General features: G+C 38.4%; 1 protein-coding gene across 6 annotated transcripts in view; it reads left to right on the forward strand.

The window, feature by feature from the left end:
• SPIDR (scaffold protein involved in DNA repair) overlaps positions 1-25,747 on the forward strand; it is a 563,099-nt gene that overhangs the window by 632 nt on the left and 536,720 nt on the right. The window lies entirely within an intron of this gene.

Raw genomic sequence — 25,747 nt, forward strand, 5'->3', positions numbered from 1 at the left:
TATCCTCTCTAGTGTTTGGCATTGTCTCTTTTTGACTGTACGGTACACACGAAGACAGCGGTGGATATTGGAATGGATGTGCCATTTTTTCCCCAGATATCTCCGTTGCCACACTTTTCCTTTCTATTCTAAACTGTTTCTGAATCTTCTATTCCTGCGTCAGTGGGAGAGGAGTCTAAAGCTAACCGCTGCCAAACTGTGTATACCAACTTATACCACAGTGTCTGAACACGGAGTACGTGTAAAGGAAATATTGCATTAATTATATTTAGATGATTGTACCTGTATTTGTGAGTACATCCTTTTCTTCCGTGAATTGTGTTTTCTTGGTACTCACGTGTCCATTACCTTTTTAAGCTGTTTCTGAGTTCCTTGCTTACAAATATGCTTGTCTCATCATATTAAAACAAAATTTTAAAAAGCAAACACAGTACTTTCTTTTTTTCCCCCAAGAGAGAGCGCTCCAGCAGAGGGGGAGGAGCAGAGGGAAAGGGAGAGAGAGAATCTTAAGGGGGCTTCATGCTCAGCGCAGAGCCCACGGCGGGGGGGTGGGGCGCCTTGATCTCATGACCTGAGTGAAATCAAGAGTTGGGCTTAACTGGACTAAGCCGCCCAGATGTCTCTGAGTGCCTCCTTTTTGACTCCTCTTCCTTTTACAACCCCCCCCAAAAACAAAAAACAAAACAAAAACAAAAACACCTTCTTGAAAAAATAGTCCACATATACAGGTTCAACTTGCTTATTATGTTTCTTTGCTTCTGGAATATCCTCACTTGTCAGACACTGAATTTTGTAACTGATTACAGGGAGTAAAAGAAACCTATGTCAAACATACCTATTGATTGTAAGACACATTCTGATTCCAGAAATATTCAAATGTGAAAAAAAAAATCAAGGAATTACATGAAATTGTTAACTCATGGTCACTGTAGCATTTGACACATCACTTACTTTTATTTAATTCTTTTTGGGGGGGGCAAGTATTCCTGACTCTTGCTATCCTGATTCTCTTCCTGTCTTGCATCTGCTCATTTGCTTCTCTTTAAAGATTTATTTTTATATAGAGAGGAGAGTGTGAGCGCATGAGGTGGGGGAAGGGACGGGAGGAGAGGGAGAGAATCTCAAGTAGACTCCCCGCTGAGTGCAGAGCTGGACTCTGGGCTCAATCTCACAACCCTGAGATCATGACCTGAGCCAAAATCAAGAGTTGGATGCTTAACTGACTGAGTCACCACCCAGGCACCCCTTATTTACTTCTCTTTACTCTTTTCCTGCCATGTTCTAGTTTTTGATCTGGTGGTTTTTTTTTTTTTTTTTTTTTACAAATTTTTTCTCTGCAATCTCATAGGTTGATGTTAGCTGTCACTCTATATAGCTGACTTTTCCTTGAGCTCAGTTTAAACTCAGTGTATCATGAAGTCATCAATTTCACATCCTTAGTCCACTAAGCCCTAATAGTTTCTTTTGTGTTGTGTTGGTCTCATCCTATTCATGGTGATGCTTGGCTAGGAATGCCTGAGGCACTTGCCTGGGCCCCCAGATTACTTGTAGCAAGCCATTTCTCCCAACCAGAGCCATTCTTGTGGCTGAGCAGACCTTGTGGTTATCGTGATTGCAGGATGCACTGCAGCAAAATCCACCAGGGAACTTTGAGGAATGAGATTTATTACTCACAGATCCTAGAGGGTATATTGCACACCCAAGGGCCACACTGTGAGGTTGAGGGAGGCTGGGGGAGAAGGAGAGCAAGAGATCTTGGGGTCTGCTTTTATTAGGGTCTGAGGGTGGGATATCTAGGGTTTTGGAGATTAATTCTTTATTGGCTAATTTATTTATTTATTATTTTTTTAAAGATTTTATTTGAGAGAGAGAATAGAGAGAGAGAGAGCACACAAGTGGGGGGGGGAGCAGGAGAGGGAGAAGCAAACTCCCCGCTGAGCAGGGAGCCCAATGCGGGACTCTATCCCGGGACTCCAGGATCATGACCTGAGCTGAAGGCAGTCGCTTTACCAACTGAGCCACCCAGGCGCCCCTTTATTGGCTAATTTAAAGCCTAAGAGTGGGAATTAGGGCACCAGAAGGAAGAAGCAGCGTCACTCAAATGGTCAGTTATGTAGGTTTAACTGTAGGTTATCGAGGGTGTTTTGAAAGCGGGACCTTTATGAGGAGGGAGGGACGGCTTAATTCCTTATCATGCTGATTTGCTAGTAATTGTCATGTAGCTGGTGCTATGTTTATTCAAGATGATGTCTTCTGAAATGGATGCCTTGGCAACGAAAAATTTAGTGTCAGGCATTCACATTACGTCTTAGAAATCTTAGTTTTTGGGCGCCTGGGTGGCTCAGTTGTTAAGCGTCTGCCTTTGGCTCAGGTCATGATCCCAGGGTCCTGGAATTGAGTCCCACATCAGACTCCCTGCTCGGCGGGAGGCCTTCTTCTCCCTCTGACCCTCTCCCCTGCTTGTGTTCCTGCTCTCGCTGTCTCTCTCTGTCAAATAAATAAATAAAATCTTTAAAAAAAAAAAGAAATCTTAGTTTTTGACTTGAGACTCTCAGGAACTTATCAGTTTTTCTTTTCAATAATTGTACTAGTGATCTATTGCTGTTTAATGAATTATCTCGAAACTGAAGCAGCTTAAAACAAATGCTTATTTTTTCATATAGTTTCTGAAGGTCAGAAATCTGGGAATGGGTCAACTGGCTGGTTCCAGCTCAGGGTCTCCTACAAGTGGCATTCAAATAAAGGGTCACTGAGGTGGCTCAGTTGGTTAAGCCACTGCCTTCGGCTCAGGTCATGATCCTGGAGTCCCGGGATCGAGTCCCACGTTGGGCTCCCTGCTCAGCAGGGAGTCTGCTTCTCCCTCTGACCCTCTTCCCTCTCGTTTTCTCTATCTCTCATTCTCTCTCTCAAATAAATAAATAAAATCTTTAAAAAAAAAGGGTCACTGAGGCTGTAGGATCCACTTCTAAATTTACCCATGTGTTTGTTGGCAAGGGTCAGTTACTTGCCACTTCCATAGGGCAGCTCTCACAACATGGCAACTGGCTTTCTGAAGAGAAAGAGAGGGATGGACTAAGAAAGAGGCCCTGGTGTCTTTTATAACAGTGTCAGAAGTGACATATCACCTCTTCCTTCCTGTTCTCTTCATCACAGATCAACCTGGTACAGTGTGAGAGGGGACTAGAGAGGATGTGAATGCTAAAAGGTAGGAATGATAGGGAACCATCTTGGAGGCTACCTACCCCAATAGTTTTTCCCCAGGTTTTTTTTTTTTTTTTCCCTAGAAAAGTTTTCTTTATTGTCACATGATAAACCAGTCTGGGAAAATTATATAAGGTGTTATCAATGGTTACAAGGTGAATTGTACATTTCCCTTACTTTAATACATATGCTTTCACTCTTCTCACCTTTCTTGGTTAAATTATAATATGGTAACAGATAACAAGGCACAATTTTCAGTCACATACTTCCTATTTAAAATTATTCTAGTTATTATAAAGATGTTATAATAACATGTATCTCTGAAATATAAGAGGTTTGAAGCAAAGGGGTAAAGACTCTGCTAGAATCATGAAGAGTTCACTGTCTTGTCAAAGAATACCATCTGAACTCCACCGGGAACATGCTCCAAATTCCACGAGGAGAAACACATACCTGTTTTATCCCTGTCTGGTTCACCAGTAGTTAGCACTATACATTTTTCTCATTGCTGTCAGGTTCAGTATCCTTTTGTCAAAGTATTTAGTCCTTATGAAAATTTTTTTCTTAGCAAATTCTGACTATTATTCTTATTTTATAGTAGGAGTCTAGGGGCCAAGTAATTTTAGTGTTTGTTGGACCAAAACTAGTTTGCTCCACATATACTCCAGGAGCTTGGCCAGATTCCCACAGTACAGATCCTCAGGTTTTTTTTTTTCCCCCATTTTCTATCACCCTAGGTCAGGTCCAAAGTACTTCCTGCTTGGAGTGGTTTTGTAGTACCAGCCATGTAGCATGTTCCTGTTCCATCTTCTGAGATGACTTTCCCTTAGAGACACCACTTTAATTATATTGTTATTCCTCTGCTTAAGCATCATTTTACTTCTTATTGACAACATAATCATTTATTTTGGACTTAATACATGATATGTATTAACTTATTTACTTCAACAGTCCTATTAAACAGGTTCTATTAGTCTCATTTTTCGGACAAGGAAACTGAGGTATAGCAGAGAGTTTAAGTACTTTGCCCAAGGTCACAAAACAATTAAGTGAAGAAGCCAGGATTTGTATGCAGGTAGTCACTTCCAGACCTTGCTTTTGTTCAGGCTCTCATCCTGTTATTCACAGCTTCTACAAAGTGGCCATACCTTATTCCATAACTTCGTTCATTATTTATCCTTTAGGTAAAGTAAATGACTGTTTTCACTGTACTTTCTTCTTGGTATTTACTCATGTTCTTGGTTTGGAGTAATGCCATATCTTCCATTTCTGCTTATTGGAACCTTGATCATCTGTCAAGGTCCACCTCAAATCCCGCCTTCTTTCTGATCATCCCAGTTGTAAATGGACTTTATTCTGTATTCCTGTGAAACTTTGTACATATCATTCTTATAGCTTCATGTCTTGTATTAGGTTTACTTGTACCCATCTTAATAATGTAGACATCTTAAGATTATGTCTTCACCCCATGTCCCCCAGAGCACCTGCCATAACCCCTTGTACATATTAAGTACCTAATAAATATCTGATGAATGAATGGAAGGGGTACTAGTTCAGAAGATTTGCAAGTATTCTAGCTCTGAAGAAACATAGGGAAATAACTTAGAAGACTTGGGTACCAGCCTCAGCTCTGCAAATAACTAATTTTGTGATTTTGGACAAGCCACAGAAATCTTTTTGGACTCTTAAACGATGACAGTTGATATGGTCATGGACTAAAGCAGTAGAATTGGCAATGGTGTTGGGAGAGGACTGAGTTGATAAATTATAAATGGAAGAGGAGATAGGCACTGAAATTGAAAGATGAAGAGGGGAGAATCAGTGGTGATCCAGAAGTTGAACCTCTGAAAAACAGAAAGGTTGAGGAGAATTAGTTGCTTCTTACCTGAGTTAGGATGTATAGATACGTGAAACTTCAGCCCAGGGGATAGATTGGGGCAGGCAATTGCTCAAAGGCTAGGAGTATTTTAGTTCTTTCTTCCCTCCTGCCTTAGGCCCCTCACTGCCCCTTCAAGTTCTTTTTCCTTTATGCTTTGTGTTCCCTTTCCTTGCTAAAAGCCAGGAATGACCATAAATACTCCCTTTCTCTCCCAGTTGCTTACCTTTTGAGATTTCCTGGTCTTCCCCTTTACTCACAGTTCCTTTTACCTCCTCAGACTGAATTATAGCTCTCCCTGTTCTCTCCACTCTTTTCCCACCGAAGGTAAAACTATCTTGGCAAGATCCTAAAAGGGAGAAAAGGGAAATTATATCTTCCTGGTGACACCCTCCTTCCTTAATCTTTTGGGTTCTCATTAAAAAACTTACTTTATTTCTGGTGCTTCTTGCATAATGACAAGGGTATGATGGTAGGTATTAATTAAATACAATGTATATGTCTGTTTGAATTGAAGAGTACACAGGGCTACATTTCAAGTGAAAAGTGTTTCTCAAGAAAGGGACATATTTTCCTTCTTTGAAGCAGGAAAGATGGAGCTAGTGGAGAAAATAAGGACCCTTTACTACAAAGATTGGATTCTGTTACAGAAAGGGCTTAGTTTTGAAGACTAGGAACATTTTTACTCTGAGACCATAGGGAAGAAGAACTCAGATTTTAACCTTGGGGGGGAAGATGTGATGACTTGAGCTCTGACAGTGACATGGAGAGGTAAAGGTAAGTGTGGGTATGGAATTGGTGTATGTATGTGATTGTGTGTATGTGTGTGTGAGTAGAGAGCTAGGGAATGATTAAGAGTGTTTACCAGCATTGCCCAAGGACATGTAATAAGAAAATAGGAAGGAAGTTCTCATTTGGGGTCTTTTTACAGTAGCCCTGTGGATTGGTGATTGGTAAAGTGAATTGGTAGAAGGGAAGGAGTCTTCATGCTTGAAAGGCAATACTGGAGTTGTTGGCCGTAGAGTGCAGAGTGGTAAGGGAGACATCATGATTGGGAGCAAGCTAGTGACTGATAAAATGAATGGGCTTGAGACTTAAAAATGTCCCAGTGAATTCCCAGATAACTCAGAGAATTCCCAAATACTCAGTCAGAAACTCAGCCAGTGGTACCTTCTTTGTGTGGAAGGTGCACATTATAGTTATTGTTAGGCACTTTTGTTAAGATGAGATAATGCAGAGTCAGTGGCTAGAATCCCTATTTCTGTAATGTACATGGGGGAAAATATTGATGTTGCTTACTAGCTCTGACTAGGGCAATATACCTAACATTTCTAAGTTGTAGTTTTTTTGTCTACAAAGTGGAAATAATACCTATATCTTTTAGCATTAGTATGAGGATTAAATGGTGAGAATGCATGAAATGATATGCTGAACACATAAGCACTCAGTGTTAGCGGTAATGAAAGCAGTTAATAATAATAAAACACCATGATAATGAAAGGATTTTTATATGAGGACAAACCTATCATACATCCTCTATTACTTTGCCTCTAGATTTCCCTGGAATTATTTCTTTCTGCTTGCTGAGGAAGGACTAGGAAGAGGGCTTAGTTTTAAAATTGTTCAGTGATGGTGAGGGATTCTCTCATAGTTATCTTGGTAGGAATACCTTAAGGTTCCAATTTTAGCCCGTGATAATCTCATCGGATGACTTACTGGTGGCTCTATTCAGAATTAGACTACTTAGTATTGACATTATCCTTAAAATGGAAGGGAAAGAGAGGTAATGTTTTTTTTGTCAAGTACTTCACATATATGCCTCATTTAAGGGAGAAGGTGTTCTTTCTTTTTAATGAATAATATATGCTTACAAATAAGATAAAATTGTACAAAAAAGTTTCTCATGAAGACCAGCAATCCCTGTCCTTTTCTTTCCTGTACCTAATTCTGTCCCTGAGAGGCAATTACTTTTTTAAAATTGAGATAACTATAGAATTACATACGGTTGTAAAGAATAATAGAGATCTCCTGTATCCTTCACCCAGTTTGCTCCAATAGTAACATTTTGCAAAACTGTAGTACAGCATCACCACAGATATATTGACATTAATACAATCCAATTATCTTGTACAGATTTCTCTAGACTTTGTGTGTTTAGTTCTGTGCATTTTTACACATGTATAGGGTCATGTATCCACCACCACTAGAGATACTGAACAGTTCCATTAGCACAGGAATCCCTTTAATAATCAAACATACCCACTCCCTTTCAGTAACTCCCACCACTGACCCCTAGCATTTTAAACATTGCGTCATTTCAAAAATGTTATAGAGATGGAATTGTATGGTTTATAATCTTTTGGGGTCATTTTTTTTTCACTCAGCATAATACTCTGGAGATTAATCCAAGTTGGTTTGTTCATTTTTATTGCTGAGTAGTATTCCATGGAATGAATGTACTACAGTTTGGCTCAACATTTTACTCGTTGAAGGACATCTGGGCTGTTGCCACTGTTGGCTCTTTTGACTAAATTGCTATGAACACTTGTGTACAGATTTTTGTTTGAACATAGGTTTTCTTTTTTCTAAGATAAATGCCCAAGTTAATTGCTGGGTCATATGGTAATTGGATGTTTAGTTTTATTTTATTAAGGTTATGTATTTTTTAAAGATTTTATTTGTCAGAGAGAGAGAGAGCGCGCAAGTGAGCGCAAGCAGGGGGAGCAGCAGGCAGATGGAGAAGCAGGCTCCCTGCTGATTAAGGAGCCCAATGTGGGACTCCATCCCAGGACCTTGAGATCATGACCTGAGCCGAAGGCAGATGCTTAACCAACTGAGCCACCCAGGCGTCCCTTAAGATTGCATTTTTAAGTAATCTTTACACCCAGTGTGGGGCTCAAGCTTGCAACCCGAGATCAAGAATTGCATGCCCTATGGACTGAACCAGCCGGGTACCCCTGGATGTTTAGTTTTATAATAAACTAACAAACTGTTTCTCACAGTGGCTGTACAATATTACAGTGACAGTGGCAATGTGTGAGTGATTCAGAGATAATAAATTTGTCCTTTTAAAGTATACAGTTCATTGGTTTTTAGTGTATTCACAGAGTTGGGCAAATATTTCTAATTACAGAACATTTTCATCACCCTAAAAAAAAACTCCATGGCATCCACAAAGCTACTTTCTCTCTGTATGGATTTACCTATTCTGGACATTTCGTATAAATGGAATAATATCTGGTCTTTTATACTGGCTTCTTTCACTTAGCCTAATGTTTTCAAGTGCACCCATTATTGTTGCTTTATTCCTCTTTATGGTTGAATAATTTTCCATTGCATGGATATAGTACATTTAAAAAATCCATTCATCAATGGATAAACATTTGGATTATTTCTACGTTTGGTTGTTAGGAGTAATACTTTGAGCCTCTCTGTACCAGTTTTTGGGTTGACCTAAGTTTTCATTTCTCTTGGCTATAAACGTACCGATAGAATTGCTGGGTCGTATGGTAATTCTGTGATTAAATTTTAAGGAACTGCCAAATTTTTTCCAAAGAGGTTGCATCATTTTATAGTCTCATCAGAAAGGAATGAGGATTCTAATTTCTCCACGTCCTTGTCAACACTTGTCATTGCCTATCGTTTGATTTTAGCCATCTTAATGGGTAGAAAGTGTTATCTCATTGTTTTGGTTTTGGTTTACATTTTCCTAATGACTAATGATGTTAAATGTCTTTTCAAGTACTTACTCGCCATTTTTATGTTTTCTTTGAAGAAATACCTATTTAATTATTTGCCCATGCTTTAGTTGGGTTATTTATCTTCTTTTATAAAGTGTTCTTTATAAGTTCTTATACCACTCGTATATCAGATACATGATTTGCAAATATTTTCTCCCATTCTGTGGGCTATCTTTCCATTTTCTTGATGGTGTCATTTGCAGCACAAGTATTTTAAAATTGTGAAGTCCAATCTGTTTTTACTTTCATTGCTTATACTTTTGGTATCCTAAGAAATTATTGCCTAACCCAAAATCATGATTTCTTTTTTTTCTTTTATTTTCTTAAAGATTTTATTTATTTATTAGGGAGAGAGAGAGCACAAGCAGTGAGAGGTGGAGGGGCAGAGGGAGAAGGAGAACTCCCCTCCCGCCCCCTGAGCACGGAGCCCAGTGTGGGGCTCGATCCCAGGACCCTGGGATCATGGCCTGAGCCAAAGGCAGACGCTTAACTGACTGAACCACCCAGATGTGGCCCCCCCGCCTTTTTAAAAATATTTTATTTATTTGAGAGTGAGCGATTGAGAGAGATCGAGCAAGCATGAGTGGGGGAGGAGCAGAGGGAGAGGGAGAAGCAGACTCCCAGCTGAGCAAGGAGCCTGATGTGGGGCTCCATCCTGGGACTCCAGGATCATGACCTGAGCTGAAGGCAGGAGCTTAAACTGGACTGAAACACCCAGGTGCTCCATGAAGATTTATTTCTAAGAGTTTTTTTCTTAGAGTTTTATAGTTTTAGCTTTTTCACTTAAAACTGGTTCACTTAGAGTTAATTTTTGTGTGTGGTATAAGGTGTCCAGCTTCATTTTTATGCATGTGGATATCCAGTTGTCCCAGCATTATTTGTTGAAAAGATTATTCTTCTTCCACAATATTTTATTGTTTTTTTTTGAAATTCAATTGACCATAAATGTAAGAGTTTATTTCTTTTTTTTAAAAAGATTTATTTATTTGAGAGAGCGAGAATGAGAGAGAGAGAGAGAGAGTACATGAGTGGGGGGAGGGTTAGAGGGAGAAGCAGGCTCCCTGCTGAGCAGGGAGCCCGATGCAGGACTCGATCCCGGGACTCCAGGATCATGACCTGAGCCGAGTTTATTTCTTTTTTTTTTTTAAAGTTTTTTTTTTTTAAGATTTTTATTTATTTATTGAGAGAGAGAGAGAGAATGGTAGAGAGAGAGCATGAGAGGGAGGAAGGTCAGAGGGAGAAGCAGACTCCCTGCTGAGCAGGGAGCCCGATACGGGACTCGATCCCGGGACTCCAGGATCATGACCTGAGCCGAAGGCAGTCGCTCAACCAACTGAGCCACCCAGGCACCCCAAGTTTATTTCTTGATTATGAATTCTCTTCCAGTGATGTGTGCTGTCCTTATGCCAGTGCCATACTTTCTTAATTATTGTAGCTTGTGAAGTCTCTATAATTTTTTTTAGGTTTTAAGATTATTTAAATTGTTCTGGGTTCCTTGGCTTTCCATGTGAATAATAACATCAGCTTGTCAACTTCTGCAAAGAGCCATCTGGGATTTTTATTGGATTAAGTCTGTAGATTAATTGGAGAGTATTGTCATCTTAATATTAAGTTTTCCAGGGCACTTGGGTGGATCAGTTGGTTAAGGGTCTCTTTTTTTTTTTTTTAAAGATTTTATTTATTTATTTGACAGAGAGAGACACAGCGAGAGAGGGAACACAAGCAGGGGGAGTGGGAGAGGGAGAAGCAGGCTCCCAGCTGAGCAGGGAGCCCGATGTGGGCCTTGATCCCAGGACCCTGGGGTCATGACCTGAGCCGAAGGCAGATGCTTAACAACTGAGCCACCCAGGCGCCCAGGGGTCCGACTCTTGATTTTGGCTCAGGTCATGATCTCAGGGTCATGAGATTGAGACCATAGTCAGGCTCCATGCTAGGAATGAAGCCTGGTTAAGATTCTCTCTCTCCCTCTTCCCCTCCCCCCACACTCTCGCTCTCTCAGAAAAAATTGTTTTCCTTTTCCAATCCTTGAACATGGGTTGTCTTTCCATTTTTAGATCTTTAATTTGTTTCAACTGTATTTTATAGTTTTCACTTTGAAAGTCTTGCACTTTTTTGGTTACATTTATTCCTTAAGTATTTTATTCTTTTTGGTACTATTAGTGCATTTTTTTTTTTTTTTTAGATTTTATTTAAATTTGAGTCAGTTAACATATAGTGTATTATTAGTTTCAGGGGTAGAATTTAATGATTCATCACTTGCAGACAATATATAGTGCTCAACACAAGAGCACTCGTTAATACCCATCACCCCGTTTAGCTCCCCCCACCCACCTCCCTTCCAGGAACCCTCAGTTTGTTCTCTCTAGTTGAGTATCTTATGGTTTTATTAGCGCAGTTTTTAAAATTCATTTATGTATTGGTCATTGTTAGTATGTATAAATACAATTGACTTTTTATATTGAGATTGTATTTTGCAACTTTGTTGAACTCTTATTCTTCTGAGGTTTATAATTCTTTATTAAGCTAATATTTAGTCAATAAACTCATTTGTATCAGACACAAACCAAAAAACCCATATGATGTCATGAGACAGTTTCAATATTCATGGTGAACATAGGACTTAAACAAAGTCTCCCTTTTCAAGATCAGTACATCTAGACTGTTTAACCTACAAAATTATCTTTGATGATCAAAAAACCAAAGGAAAAAATGACATTTTTTTAAAAAGGAAAATGGTAGTTTCAAAGTCAGTGACTTTTTCCCTCATTTCAAAAGCATGGAATTTTTCTAAAATGTTGACTAAAAAGGTTAAATAAATACTGTACACCTTAACTAAACAAAGTTGACAAAAAAAGTTATCTACAGATCTAAAATGAATCCATGCAGATTTATAAAAATCATTCTACCTCCTTGCCTTTTTTATTTTTTCTAATATATATTTTAACAAAATAATATGCTTTCAAAATATGCAACATATAAAGCAAGATCATTTTTATCAGTAATTTAAAGGAGAAAAAAGATCCCTAAGGTATAACTGTACAGAGAAGCAAAGCAAACTCTGAAGTGAAGAGTGATTATGATGTTTTCAAAGTAGGAATGTGTGACTTTTATTTAAATGTTACAGTGGCAGGCTGTTGGGGCTACTGGCTGGCTGAGTTGGAAGAGCATGCCTCTCTTGATCTTGGGGTTGTGAGTTCAAGCCCCACATTGGGTGTAGAGATTACTAAAAAAAAAAGAATAAAATCGGCTACCTAATTAATCCGGACAGTAAGGAAAGCAGGATGGGTCAGGGAGTAAGAGCTGGGATGAAAGAGACTAAACTAAGAAGATAATCTACCTTGTCTTCAGTTTCTCTTTTGACTTCTCGTCAAGTATAAAGGCATAGAAAAACTACTCATTGCCAGCACAGGTTCAATAAAAAATAAAATGGCAAAGCTTACCCCTTGCTATGTTCCACTAATGTTTTACCTATAAAAATGGGAAGAAATTTAGGGAAAACTACTTTCAGATCAAGTGAGTTAAAGACAAGTATATTTTAAGTTAATCCTTTAACTATGAGTAATACTCCATTCTAAAAGATTGGTCTGAGAAGGGAGAAAGTAGGAAACTATTTTAAGCTCCATATAAATTGAATCTTTATACTCATTTATCTTTCAAGTATAAAAACATTTTAAGTTATTTCCTCTTTAATCCTCTAAGATCTCATGCAAAAAGATGAATCAAGCCTCACTCATAACACAGACTTAGAAACAAAAGCAAAAAAAAAAAAAAAAATTAAATGACATAAGTTACACTATTACATAATGGGAACAAAGTTAGGCCTGCTCCTTTAGTTATTAGTGTGTTATAGATACGTTAGTAAATATCAGTGAAGTGATTGAATACTAAACTGGTCGTATCTTCCACATAAATTAAGTTGGAAGGGGAGGCACTTCATCATAACTATTTAAAATAAAGTTTCGTAATCCTTTTTAAGGGATTCCTTAAATTTTATTTTTCAACTTTTTAAAAAATTTTATATTTAAATTCAATTTAGTTAACATATAGTGTATTATTAGTTTCAGGGATAGAATTTAGTGATTCATCAGTTGCATAACACCCGGTGCTCATTACATCAAGTGCCCTCTTTAATGCCCATCACCCAATTATCCCTTCTCCCTACCAATCTCTCTTCCGGTAACCCTCAGTTTGTTTCCTATGGTTAACAGTCTTTGGTGATTTGTGTTCTACTCTGTTTTTATCTTATTTTATTTTTTTTCCCTTCCCCTATGTTCATCAGTTTTGTTTCTTGAATTCCACCATGAGTGAAATCAAAGCCAAAGTCTTTCTCTGACTGACTTATTTTGCTAAGCATAACTCACTGGGTCCATCGACATCATTGTAACTGGCAAGATTTCATTCTTTTTGATGGCTGAGTAATATTCCATTACAGACACACATATATGTATATATATATACATATATTTGTATATTTTTGGTGGCTGGGTAATATTCTATTGTATATATGTATATACTCCACATCTTCTTTATCCATTCATCTGTTGATGGACATCTGAGCTCTTTCCATAGTTTGGCTGTTGTGGACATTGCAGCTATAAATATTGGGGTGCATGAGCTCCTTCAAATCACTATGTTTGTGTCCTTTGGATAAATACCTAGTAGTGCAATTGCTGAGTCATAGGGTAACTCTATTTTTCACTTTTTGAGGAACCTCCTACAGTTTTCCAGAGTGGCTGTACCAGTTTGCATTCCGACCAACAGTGTAAGAGGGTTTCCTTTTCTCTGCATCCTCACCAACATTTGTTTCCTTAATTTTAGCCATTCTGACTGGTATGAGGTGGAATCTTATTGTGGTTTTGATTTGTATTTCCCTGATGCTGAGTGATGTTGAGCTATTTCTCATATGTCTGTTGCCATTTGTATTTCTTCTTTGGAGAAATGTCTGTTCATATCTTTTGATGGTATTTTGACTGGACTTTGTTTTTTTGGATGTTGAGTTTTATAAGTTTTTTTTTTTTTTTTTTTTTTTACATTTTATTTATTTGAGAGAGCAAGCGAAAGAGAGACCACGAGCAGAAGGGAGAGGCAGAAGGGAGAGGCAGAGGGAGAGGGAGAAGCAGACTCCCTGCTGAGCCTGGTGCGGGATTCCATCCCAGGACTCTGGGGTCCTGACATAAGCAGAAGGCAGATGTTTAATCAACTGAGCCACCCAGGTGCCCTGATAAGTTCTTTATAGGTCTCGGGCACTAGGCCTTTATCCAATATGTTCTTTGCAAATAACTTCTCCCATTCCATAGGTTGCCTTTGTTTTGTTGACTGTTTCCTTTGCTTTGGAAAAGCTTTTTATCCTGATGAAGTCCCAATAGTTCATTTTTGCTTTTGTTTCTCTTGCCTTTGGAGATGTGTCTTGCAAGAAGTTGCTGTGGCTGAAGACAAAGAGGTTGCTGACTGTGTTTTCCTCTAAGATTTTGGTGGATTTCTATCTCATATTTAGGTCTTTCATCCATTTCGTATTTATTTGTGTATGGTGTAAGAAAATGGTCCAGTTTAATTCTTCTGCATGTGGCTGTCCAGTTTTCCCAACACCATTTGTTGAAGAGACTTTTTTCCATTGAATATTCTTTTTTGCTTTGTCAAAGATTAGTTGACCATAGAGTAGAGGGTCCATTTCTGGGTTCTCTATTCTGTTCCATTGGTCTATGTATCTGTTTGTTTTTTTTTTTTTAAGATTTTATTTATTTATTTGAGAGAGAGAGAATGAGAGAGAGAGAGCACGAGAGGGAAGAGGGTCAGAGGGAGAAGCAGACTCCCCGCCGAGCAGGGAGCCCGATGCGGGACTCGATCCCAGGACTCCAGGATCGTGACCTGAGCGGAAGGCGGTCGCTTAACCAACTGAGCCACCCAGGCGCCCGAACAGGGCGAAGTCATTTTCTCCTGTCATCCACCAACTTGATCCACATCAGTGAGCTAAAGAGTGCGAAGTGGAGAACAAAGCCCTACACTAACAGTAGCATTGACTACCTATGGACAACATTTTCCAGATCTTCCTTCTTAGGTATTTTTGGCCAGTCTTGGTTTGGGAAACCACTATTGCTGCTTCAGATATCTGCAATAATAATTTGCTTAGTAATAATTTATAATTAATAATTCATTGCTGCTGATTGTTTTAAAGAAATGGCCTGGGGATAGGGCTTTCCCACCAAAGAACTGCTGAATCAAAATGTAAGTCCCATGAATAAGTTTTTCCCCAGAAGCTACCAGGCAGGTTAGATAGTGATAGTACTCTGGAGATAGGGCCTTGTGAGGAGCTCTAAGCCTAGTTTCCTCTCTCCTATGACTGTTAGGCTGCTGGTTTGCACAGCTACTCTGGTTATGAAATTACTGTTTTATTGAAGCTGCCATGGAGCTAGAGAGGGGGCATGAGTCTAGGGCAAGTTAAAACACCACAAAGTTTATTGTTCTTGTTGAGATTCAGCTGTTTTCTTGGGTAAATGCTATTCAGATTGTTAAGAGCTTATAGTTAAGTTCTGAAAAATTAGATTTTGACTATTTTTGCCACTCTTCTTGTTCCTTTTATGGAGGAGTGGGTTATTAGAGGTCCTTACTCCTTATTCTGCAAGTTTGACTATCACATTTTTTAATTTAGCCATTCTGGTAAATGTGTGCGGATAACTAATTCTGATTTTAATTTATATTTCCATAATGATGTTGAACATGCCTTTGTGTACTTATTTGCCATCCATCCTTTTTGGTGAACTACTCATGTCTTTTACGCGTTTTTTTTTCTTAAAGATTTTATTTATTTGAGAGAGAGGGAATGAGAGAGAGAGAGAGAGAGCACATGAGAGTGGAGGAGGGTCAGAGGGAGAAGCAGACTCCCTGCTGAGCAGGGAGCCCGATGGGGGACTCGATCCTGGGACTCCAGGATCATGACCTGAGCCGAAGGCAGTCGCTTAACCAACTGAGCCACCCAGGCGCCCCTTTTACGTTTTTTTTTTTTTTAATCGATTTAATTGGCAATATAACATTCTGGTTTTAGGTTTATAACATTATGGTTTATTGTTTGTGTACACTGCAAAATGATCACCACAGTAAGTCAATTATCACCCATCACCACAAAAAGTTACCAAAACGTTTTTTTCTTGTGATTAAGTTTTATTCTCTTGGCAACTTTCAAATTGACTGTGGTCACTATGCTGTACATTACATTTCCATGACTTATTTACTTTATAACTGGAAGTCTATAGATAGTTCTTGACCCCCTTCACCAATTTCACCCACCCTCAACCCTCCTCCCCTCGTAACCACCATTCTACTCTCTATGAGTTTTTTTGTTTTGTTTTGCTCATTTGTTTTTAAAGATTCTACATATAAGTGAGATCATACAGTGTTTGTTTTTGTCTTTGTCTCACTTATTTCATTTAGCATAAAATCATCAGGATCCATTCATATTATCATGCTTGGTGAGATTTCTATCTTTTTATGACCATTATTCCATGGTGTGTGTGTATGTGTATGATACATATCCTCCATCCTTGTTTCTTCAGGTAGGCATGTATCCTGTCAACTTCCCTTTTAGAACTGCTTTTGCTGCATCCTGCCTTTGGTATGTAGTATTTCCATTTTCATTTGTCTCAAGTTATTTCTGATTTCACATTTGATTTCATTTACCTATTGGTTGTTCAGTGTCCTGTTTAAGCACTATATATTTGTGAGTTTTCCAGTTTTCTTGTATTTGATTTCTGTTTTCTGTAAGAGGGCTCATACCATTTTGGTTGAAAAAGATGCTTGACATTTTAATCTTTCTAAATTTACTGCACCTTATTTTGTGTTCTGAGATATGCTCTATTCTGGAGAAAGTTCCAAATACACTGGAGAAGAATGTGTATTTTGCTTTTGGCTGGAATGTTCTCTATTTATCCACTAAGTCTGCCTGGTTGATTGTATCATTTAGGCTCATGTTTCCCTTTGATTTTCTATCTGGGTCACCTATCCATTGATTTAAGTGGAGTATGAAAGTCCCCTACTATTCTGTTGCTGGCAATTTCTCTTTAGATTTGTTAATATTTGCTTTTATAATTGGATGGTCTTTTGTTGGGTATGTAATAAGTATTTACAAATGTTATATCCTCTTCTTGGATTGACACCTTTATCATTCTGTAATACCCCTTTTTTGTCTTTTATTACATTCTTTTAGAGTCTGTTTCTTATAACTACAGCCATCCCAGCTTTCTTTTGGTTTCCGGTACATCGAACATCTTTTTCTATCGATTCACTTTCAGTTTGTGTACCTCCTCACATCTCAGGTGAATCTTTTGTAGGTAGTATAGTTTTTTTTTTTTCTCTTAAATCAATTCAGCCATTCTGTGTCGATTGGAGAATTTAGTCCACATGCATTTAAAGTAATTGATAGTTATGTATTTACAGCCGTTTTGTTGAATTGTTTTCTGGCTGTTTTGGTGTTCCTCTCTGTTCCTTTTTCTTCTCTTGCTGTCTTCCCTTGTGGTTTGATGACTTTGTTTAGTGTTATGCTTAGTTTTTTTTCTCATTATCTACTGTAGGTTTTTGGTTTGTGGTTGCCATGAGGCTCAGATATGATAGCCTGAGTTTGAATGCGTTTTCAAACTACATTTTTATTTCTTACACTCTCCAACCCCCCAGTTTAATTTTTTTGATGGCACATTTTACATATTTTTATTTTGTTTCTGCCTTACCTGTTTTAGTGGTCTTGTCTACTTTCATCTTTTGACCTTCACACTAATTTTATAAGTGATCAGTCCACTGCCTTTATTACATATTTACCTTTCCCAGTGGGATTTATATTTTTATGTTTTCTTGTTACTAATTAGTGCCTTTTTTCAGTTTGAAGAAGTCTCTTAATATTTCTTCTGTTGCTGGTTTTGTGGTCAACTCCTTTTTTTTTTTTTCTCCTTGGAAAACTTTCTCTCCTACAGTTCTGAATGATGACCTTGCCAGGTATAGTATTGGTTGTAAGTTGCTTTTTCTTAGTTCTTTGAATGAAGTTCCTAGTTCTTTGAATATACTATGCCACTCCCTTCTTTCTTGGCTGAAAAATATGCTGATAGTCTTATGGGGGTCTCCTTTGTACATAAAAAGTTGTTTTTTTCTTGCTGCTTTTAAGATTCTCTCATTGTCTTTAGCTTTTGGCATTTTGTTTGTAATGTGTATTGTTGCAGTTGTTTTGGTTCATCTTTTTTTGAATTCTCTGGGCTTCCAGGATCTGGATGTCTTTACCAAAACTAGGGATGTGTTCAGCCATTATTTCTTCAGATAAGTTTTTTGACTCTTTCTCTCTCTCTCCTCCTTCTGGGACCCTTATAAATGCAAATGTTATACCACTTGATGTTGTCGTGTAAGTAAGCTATCTTCACTTTTTTCATTTTTTTTTTCCTTCTGTGATTGGGTGAGTTCCAGTGCCCTGTTTTCCAGTTCACTAATCCTTCTGCTTCATCTAGTCTTTTGAACCCTGCTAGTGTACTTTTCAGTTATTCTTCAGCTCTTTGACTTTAAGTGGGTATTTTTCTTACCCTTGTTTAATCTCTTTTTTTGAAGTTCTCACTGTGCTTAATCCATTCTTCTTCCCAATTTGATGAGCTTCGTTATGACCATTACTTAGAACTCTTTATTAGGTAAATTAGTTTTTTATGCTTTATTAAGTTTTTTTCCTGAAGTTTTATCTTGTTCTTTCATTGGAACATAGTCCTGCTTTCCTCATTTTGCTTGACTCTGTGTGTTTATGTAATAGGCAGAAAGGTACTTCTATCATTCTTGATAAAGTGGCCTTGTTTAGGAGATGAGTTTTACCATTCAAGTTTGTCACATATTTTCAGTTAATTTTTGTATAAGATGTTAGGTTGAAATCTTTTTTTTTTTTTTTTTTTTGCTTATGGATATTTAGTTGTGCAGTACTATATACTGAAAGTCTAGTTCTTCCTTCATTGAATTATTTTTAATTTTTTGTCAAAAACCAATTGAACACATATGTCAGTGTCTGTTTCTGGTTTTTAAAATTCCCCACTCATCTGTGTTTCTGTTTCTTCTTTGCCAAAATCACTGTGCTGATTAATGTAGCCATATAATAGTTTTAACATTGGATAGAGTAACGTTCCACTTTATTCTTTTGTCAAGGTAGGTATTTTTTGTTTTCTAATTCTAGTGAACATATACTGTTATATTAGTTTCTGGTATACGATATAGTGATTCAACAATTCTGTACATTACTCAGTGCTCATCCTGATAAGTGTACTCTTTAAGTCCCATCGCCTAACTTCCCCATCCCCTTCACCCACCTCCCCTCTAGTAACCATCAGTTTATTCTCTATAGTTGAGAGTCTGATTCTTGTTTTATCTATCTTTTTCCTTTGTTCATTTGTTTCTTGAATTCCACATATGAGTGAAATCATAATGGTATTTGTCTTTCTCTGACTTATTTTGTTTGGCATTATATTCTGTAGGTCCATCCATGTCATTGCAATTGAAAAGATTTTATTCTTTATTACGGATAATATTCCATTATATATGTGTGTTTGTGTATATCTCTTTTTCTACATAAAATTATACACACAAATACTCCGTGTCTTTTTGATCTAGTTATCAGTCGATGGACATTGGACTGCTTCCATATCTTGACTTTTATAAATAATGTTTCAATAAACACAGAGGTGCAAGCATTCCTTTGAATAGGTGTTTTTGTATTTTTGGGGGAAATAACCAGTAGTGTGATTACAGTATTGTCCCTCTAAATTTTTTGTTTTTATGTTATGTTAATCACCATCCATTACATCATTAGTTTTTGATTTGGTGTTCCATGATTCGTTGTTTGCATATAACACCCAGTGTTCCTTACAGAACGTGCCCTCTTTAATACCCATCACCAGGCTAACCCATCCTCCCACCCCCCTCCCCTCTAGAACCCTCTGTTTTTCAGGGTCCATTGTCTCTCATGGTTTGTCTCCCCCTCCGATTTCTCCCCCTTCATTCTTCCCCTCCTACTATCTTCTTCTTCTTCTTTTTTTTAAACATATAATGTATTATTTGCTTCAGAGGTACAGATCTGTGATTCAACAGTCTTGCACACTTCACAGCACTCACCATAGCACATACCCTCCCCAGTGTATCAGCCAGCCATCCCATCCCTCCCATCCCCCACCACTCCAGCACCCTCAGTTTGTTTCCTGAGATTAAGAATTCCTCATATCAGTGAGGTCATATGATACATGTCTTTTTCTGATTGACTTATTTCACTCAGCATTAGACCCTCCAGTTCCATCCACATCGTTGCAAATGGCAAGATGTCATTCCTTTTGATGGCTGCATAGTATTCCATTGTATATATATACCACATCTTATTTATCCATTCATCTGTCGATGGACATCTTGCCTCTTTCCACAGTTTGGCTATTGTGGACATTGCTACTATAAACATCAGGGTGCACATACCCTTTCGGATCCCTATTTTGTATCTTAGGGGTAAATACCCAGTAGTGCAATTGCTGGATCGTATGTAGCGCTATTTTCAACTTTTTGAGGAACCTCCATACTGTTTTCCTGAGGGCTGCACGAGCTTGCATTCCCACCAACAGTGTAGGAGTGTTCCCCTTTCTCTGCATCCCCGCCAATATCTGTCATTTCCTGACTTGTTAATTTTAGCCATTGTGACTGGTGTGAGGTGATATCTCATTGAGGTTTTGATTTGGATTTCCCTGATGCTGAGCGATGTTGAACCTTTTTGATGTATCTGTTGGCCATTTGAATGTCTTCTTTGGAAAAATGTCTGTTCATGTCTTCTGCCTATTTCTTGATTGGATCATTTGTTCTTTGGGTGTTGAGTTTGATAAGTTCTTTATAGATTTTGGATACTAGCCCTTTATCTGATATGTCATTTGCAGATTATCTTCTCCCATTCTGTCAGTTGGCTTTTGGTTTTGTTGACTGTTTCTTTTGCTGTGCAAAAGCTTTTTATCTTGATGAGGTCCCAGTAGTTCATTTTTGCCCTTGCTTCCCTTGCCTTTGGTGATGTTTCTAGGAAGAAGTTCCTGCAGCTGAGGTCAAAGAGGTTGCTGCCTGTGTTCTCCTTTAGGATTTTGATAGACTCCTGTTGCTCATAATATATTCTTATAATTGTTTGTATTGCTTTGTTGTTGGTTGTGATCTCTCCTCTTTCATTCATGATTTTGTTGATTTGGGTCATTTCTCTTTTCTTTTTGATAAGTCTGGCCAGGGGCTTATCAATCTTATTAATTCTTTCAATGAACCAGCTCCTTTTTTTGTTCATCTGTTCTACTGTTCTTTTGGTTTCTATTTCATTGATTTCTGCTCTCATCTTTATTATTTCTCTTCTCCTGCTGGGTTTAGGCTTTATTTGCTGTTCTTTCTCCAGGTCCTTTAGGTGTAGGGTTAGGTTGGGTATTTGAGACCTTTCTTGTTTCTTGAGAAAGACCTGTATTGCTATATACTTTCCTCTTAGGACTGCCTTTGCTGCATCCCAGAGATTTTGAACAGTTGTGTTTTCATTTTCATTGGTTTCCATGGACTTTTTAAATTCTTCTTTAATTTCCTGGTTAACCCATTCATTCTTTAGTAGGGTGCTCTTTAGCCTCCACGTATTTGAGTTCTTTCTGACTTTCCTCTTGTGATTAAGTTCTAGTTTCAAAGCATTGTGGTCTGAAAATATGCAGGGAATGATCCCAATCTTTTGGTACCGGTTGAGACCTGATTTGTGACCTAGGATGTGATCTATTCTGGTGAATGTTCCATGGGCACTAGAGAAGAAAATGTATTCTGTTGCTTTGGGATCGAATGTTCTGAATATATCTGTGAAGTCCATTTGGTCCAGTGTGTCATTTAAAGTCTATTTCCTTGTTGATGTTTTGCTTAGATGATCTGTCCATTTCAGTGAGGGGGTGTTAAAGTCCCCCACTATTATTGTATTGTTGTCGATGTGTTTCTTTGCTTTTGTCATTAATTGGCTTCTCCCATGTTAGGGGCATAGATATTTACAATTGTTAGATCTTCTTGTTGGATAGACCCTTTAAGTAGGATATGGTGTCCTTCCTTATCTCTTATTACAGTCTTTGGTTTAAAATCTAATTTGTCTGATAGAAGGATTGCCACCCCAGCTTTCTTTTGGTGTCCATGAGCATGGTAAATGGTTTTCCACCCCTTCACTTTCAATCTGGGGGTGTCTTTGGGTCTAAAATGAGTCTCTTGCAGACAGTATATCGATGTGTCTTGTTTATTTATCCAATCTGATGGCCTGTGTCTTTTCATTGGGGCATTTAGCCCATTTACACTCAGGGTACTATTGCCTGTAAGGTGACTGTTACTGTATATTGTCTGTGTTCCTTTCTGGTCTATGTTGCTTTTAGGCTCTCTCTTTGCTTAGAGGACCCCTTTCAATATTTCTTGTAGGGCTGGTTTCGTGTTTGCAAAATCCTTTTGTTTTTGTTTTTTCCTGGAAGTTTTATATCTCTTCTATTTTCAGTGACAACCTAGCTGGATATAGTATTCTTGGCTGCATGTTTTTCTCATTTAGTGCTCTGAATATATCATGCCAGTGCTTTCTGGCCTGCCAGGTCTCTTTGGATAGGTCTGTTGCCAATCTAGTGTTTCTACCATTGTAGGTTACATATCTCTTCTCCCGAGCTGCTTTCAGGATTTTCTCTTTGTCTCTGAGAGTTGTAAGTTTTACTGTTAGATGTCGGGGTGTTGACCTATTTTTATTGATTTTGAGAGGGGTTCTCTGTGCCTCCTGCATTTTGATGCCTGTTTCCTTCCGCAGATTAGGGAAGCTCTCTGCTATAATTTGCTCCAGTATGCCTTCTGCCCCTCTCTCTCTTTCTTCTTCTGGGATCCCAATTATTCTAATGTTGTTTTGTCTTATGGTATCGCTTATCTCTCAAATTCTGCCCTCCTGATCCAGTAGTTGTTTATCTCTCTTTTTCTCAGCTTCTTTATTTTCCATCATTTGGTCTTCTATATCACTAATTCTCTCTTCTGCCTCATTTAGCCTAGCAGTGAGAGCCCCCATTTTTGATTGCACCTCTTTAATAGCCTTTTTGATTTTGAATTGGTTAGATTTTAGTTCTTTTATTTCTCCAGAAAGCGTTTCTCTAATAACTTCCACGCTTTTTTCAAGCCCAGCTAGTATCTTTAAAATCATCATTCTGAACTCTAGTTCCGATACCATACTAATGTCCATATTGAGTAGGTCCCTGGCAGTCGGTACTGCCTCTTGTTCTTTTTGTTGAGGTGATTTTTTCCATGTTGTCGTTTTGTCCAGAGGAGAATAGATGAATGAGAGAGCAAAATGCTAACAGGGTAACAACGTCCCCAGAAAATATACTCTAAAGAAATCAGAAAAAACCTGAAACCGGGGGAAAAGGGAAAGAAAGAAAGAAAAAAAACAATATGATCACATATGATCAGGCTGGTGCATGGATCTGTGCCACACACTAGACTTTGGGTGTATTTTGGTCTGTTAGAAGCCAGTGCCTCCCAAAATATTAAAGATAGAAAAAATTATATATGCATAAAAATAAGGGTTAATATGATGAAGGGTGCAATATGAGTGTAAAGATGAAAAATGAAAGATTTTATGAAATGAATTTATAAGATAAATTGGTTGAAAAAAGAAAGAAGAGTATTTAAAAAAAAAAAGAGAGGGAGAGAATGTGATCAAGCAGGAGACTAGAACAAAGCCCTACACTACAGATTTAGGGTATTTTTTGATCTGTTAGAAGAAATTGTGTCCGAAAATTTTAAAGAGAGAACAACTTAAATATATATACCAAAAATAAGGTTAACTACTATAAAGGGATAGAACATGACTCTAAAAATGAAAAATAAAAAATATTTTAAAAAAAAAGTGATTGATTAGATGTTGGTTGAAAAAGGGAAAAAGAAAAATTCAGGAAAAAAAAAAGAATAGACAGTTAAAAAAAATGAACTTTGGAAGACTAAAGAATCATGGTAAAAAAGCCATGAATTCTATGTGCAATATTCCCCTAGCGCTGAAGTTCTGCCATTCTCATTGATCAGTGTAGTTGGTTTGGTTGGCTGTTCTTGCTGATCTTCTCGGGGAGGGGCCTGTTGCCATGGTTCCCTAATGTCTTTGCTGGAGGTGGAATTGTCCTGCCCTTGCCGGGTCTGGGCTAAGTAATCTGCTTGTGTTTGCTCTCTGGAGCTTTTGTTCCCTGTGAGCTTTCTATACAGTTTTGGAGGATGAGAGTGGAAATGGTGGCCTCGCAATCTCCGTCCAGAGGGGCCGAGAACTCAGGGGCCCCACTCCTCAGTGAGCTCCCAGAGAAAAGCAGTCAATCACTCCCGTCTCACCAGTCTCCGGCTGTACTCCATGCTCACCCAGCCTGTGACCGAGCATTTCTATCTCTGGCACACACCCCGTGTGGAGTTTCGAAACCTGGCATATCCCTGCGGTGCACTCCCCTGCCGCTTCTCCCGGGGGTGGACGGAGAGTCTCCCCATATCTGCCGCTTGTTGAGTCCCTGCTGGAGGAGCAGTGGCCCGACTGTGCCGCGGATCACGGTTTATGGCAACCCCGAGCTGAGAACCCCCTCCTTGGCTCCGTCTCTGCACCCGACTTTCCCTCTCCGATACCCGGGAGCTCTGCTACACTCAGGCACCCCCGGTCTTTCTGTGACCCCGAGGGTCCTGAGACCACACTGTCCCAGCGAGGGTTCCACCTCTCACTTAGCCACTGGAGCGACGTCCCTCAGTGGAGCTGACTTCTAGAAGTTCTGATTTTGTCCTCTGCGACTCTTATCACTTGCCAGTAGCAGCCGACGGAGGCTCCCTCTCCCGCCATCTGTCCTCCCGAATATCGCCTTGGATTTACTTCTCCATATGTCCTACCTTCCAGAAAGTGGTCACTTTTCTGTTCAGAGAGTTGTTGCTATTCCTTTTCTCGATCTCCCTGTTGAGCTCGTAGGTGTTCAGAATGGTTTGGATCCCTATCCAGCTGAATTCCTGGGACCAGATGAAATCCAGGTCTCCTACACCTCCACCATCTTACTCCCATCCTCCTCTAGTTCTTTGATCCACTGATTGCTTAAGTTTTTTTCTTTAAATTTTCCACATATTTGTTAGTTTTCCATTTTCCCTTTTGTTAATTTTTAGTTTTATTTCATTTTGGCTGAAGATATTTTTTATGATTTCACTGTTTTTAAATTAATTGAGGCTTATTTTTGTGACCTCCATAAATTTATCTTAGAGAATGTTCCATGTGCAATTGAGAAAAGTTTGTATCCTGCTCTTGTAGCATAGAATATTCTATATGTGTGTATAAAGTCTAGTTGGAGGGGGTGCCTGGATGGCTCAGTTCGTAGAGCATGTGACTCTTGATCTCAGGGTTATGAGTTTGAGCCCCAGATTGGGTGTAGAGATTACTTAAAAATAAAATCTTAAAAGAAAAACGTTTTAGTTTATTGTATATTCAAACTCTTTCATTCAAATCCATTAGATTTTTTTGTCTAGTTGTTCTGTTGAAAGTAGGATGTTAAAATCTCCAACTTTATTGAAAGCTGCCTATTTCTTCCTTAAACTCCGTCAGTTTTTGTTTCATGTATTCTGTGTTGTTAGGTGTGCATACTTTTGTAATGGTTATATCTTCTTGATCAATTGGCCCTTTTTTCAATATATAAAATGTACCTTGTCTTTTCTAACAATTTTATCTTATAGTCTGTTTTGTCTGATATAAATAGAGCCACACTGGCACTCATTTGTTTATTACTGGCATGGATTGTATTTTTCCATCCTTTTATATTCAACTTATGTGTGTTTTCGCACCTAAAAAAAATCTCTTATAGATAGCATAAAGTTGTATTGAGCTCTTTTATTGCGTTCTGCCAATCTCTGCCTCCTAATTGGAGTGGTTAATTCCCTTACATTTAAA

Source organism: Zalophus californianus, chromosome 4 (assembly GCF_009762305.2).
Source record: "Zalophus californianus isolate mZalCal1 chromosome 4, mZalCal1.pri.v2, whole genome shotgun sequence".
NCBI lineage: Eukaryota > Metazoa > Chordata > Mammalia > Carnivora > Otariidae > Zalophus > Zalophus californianus.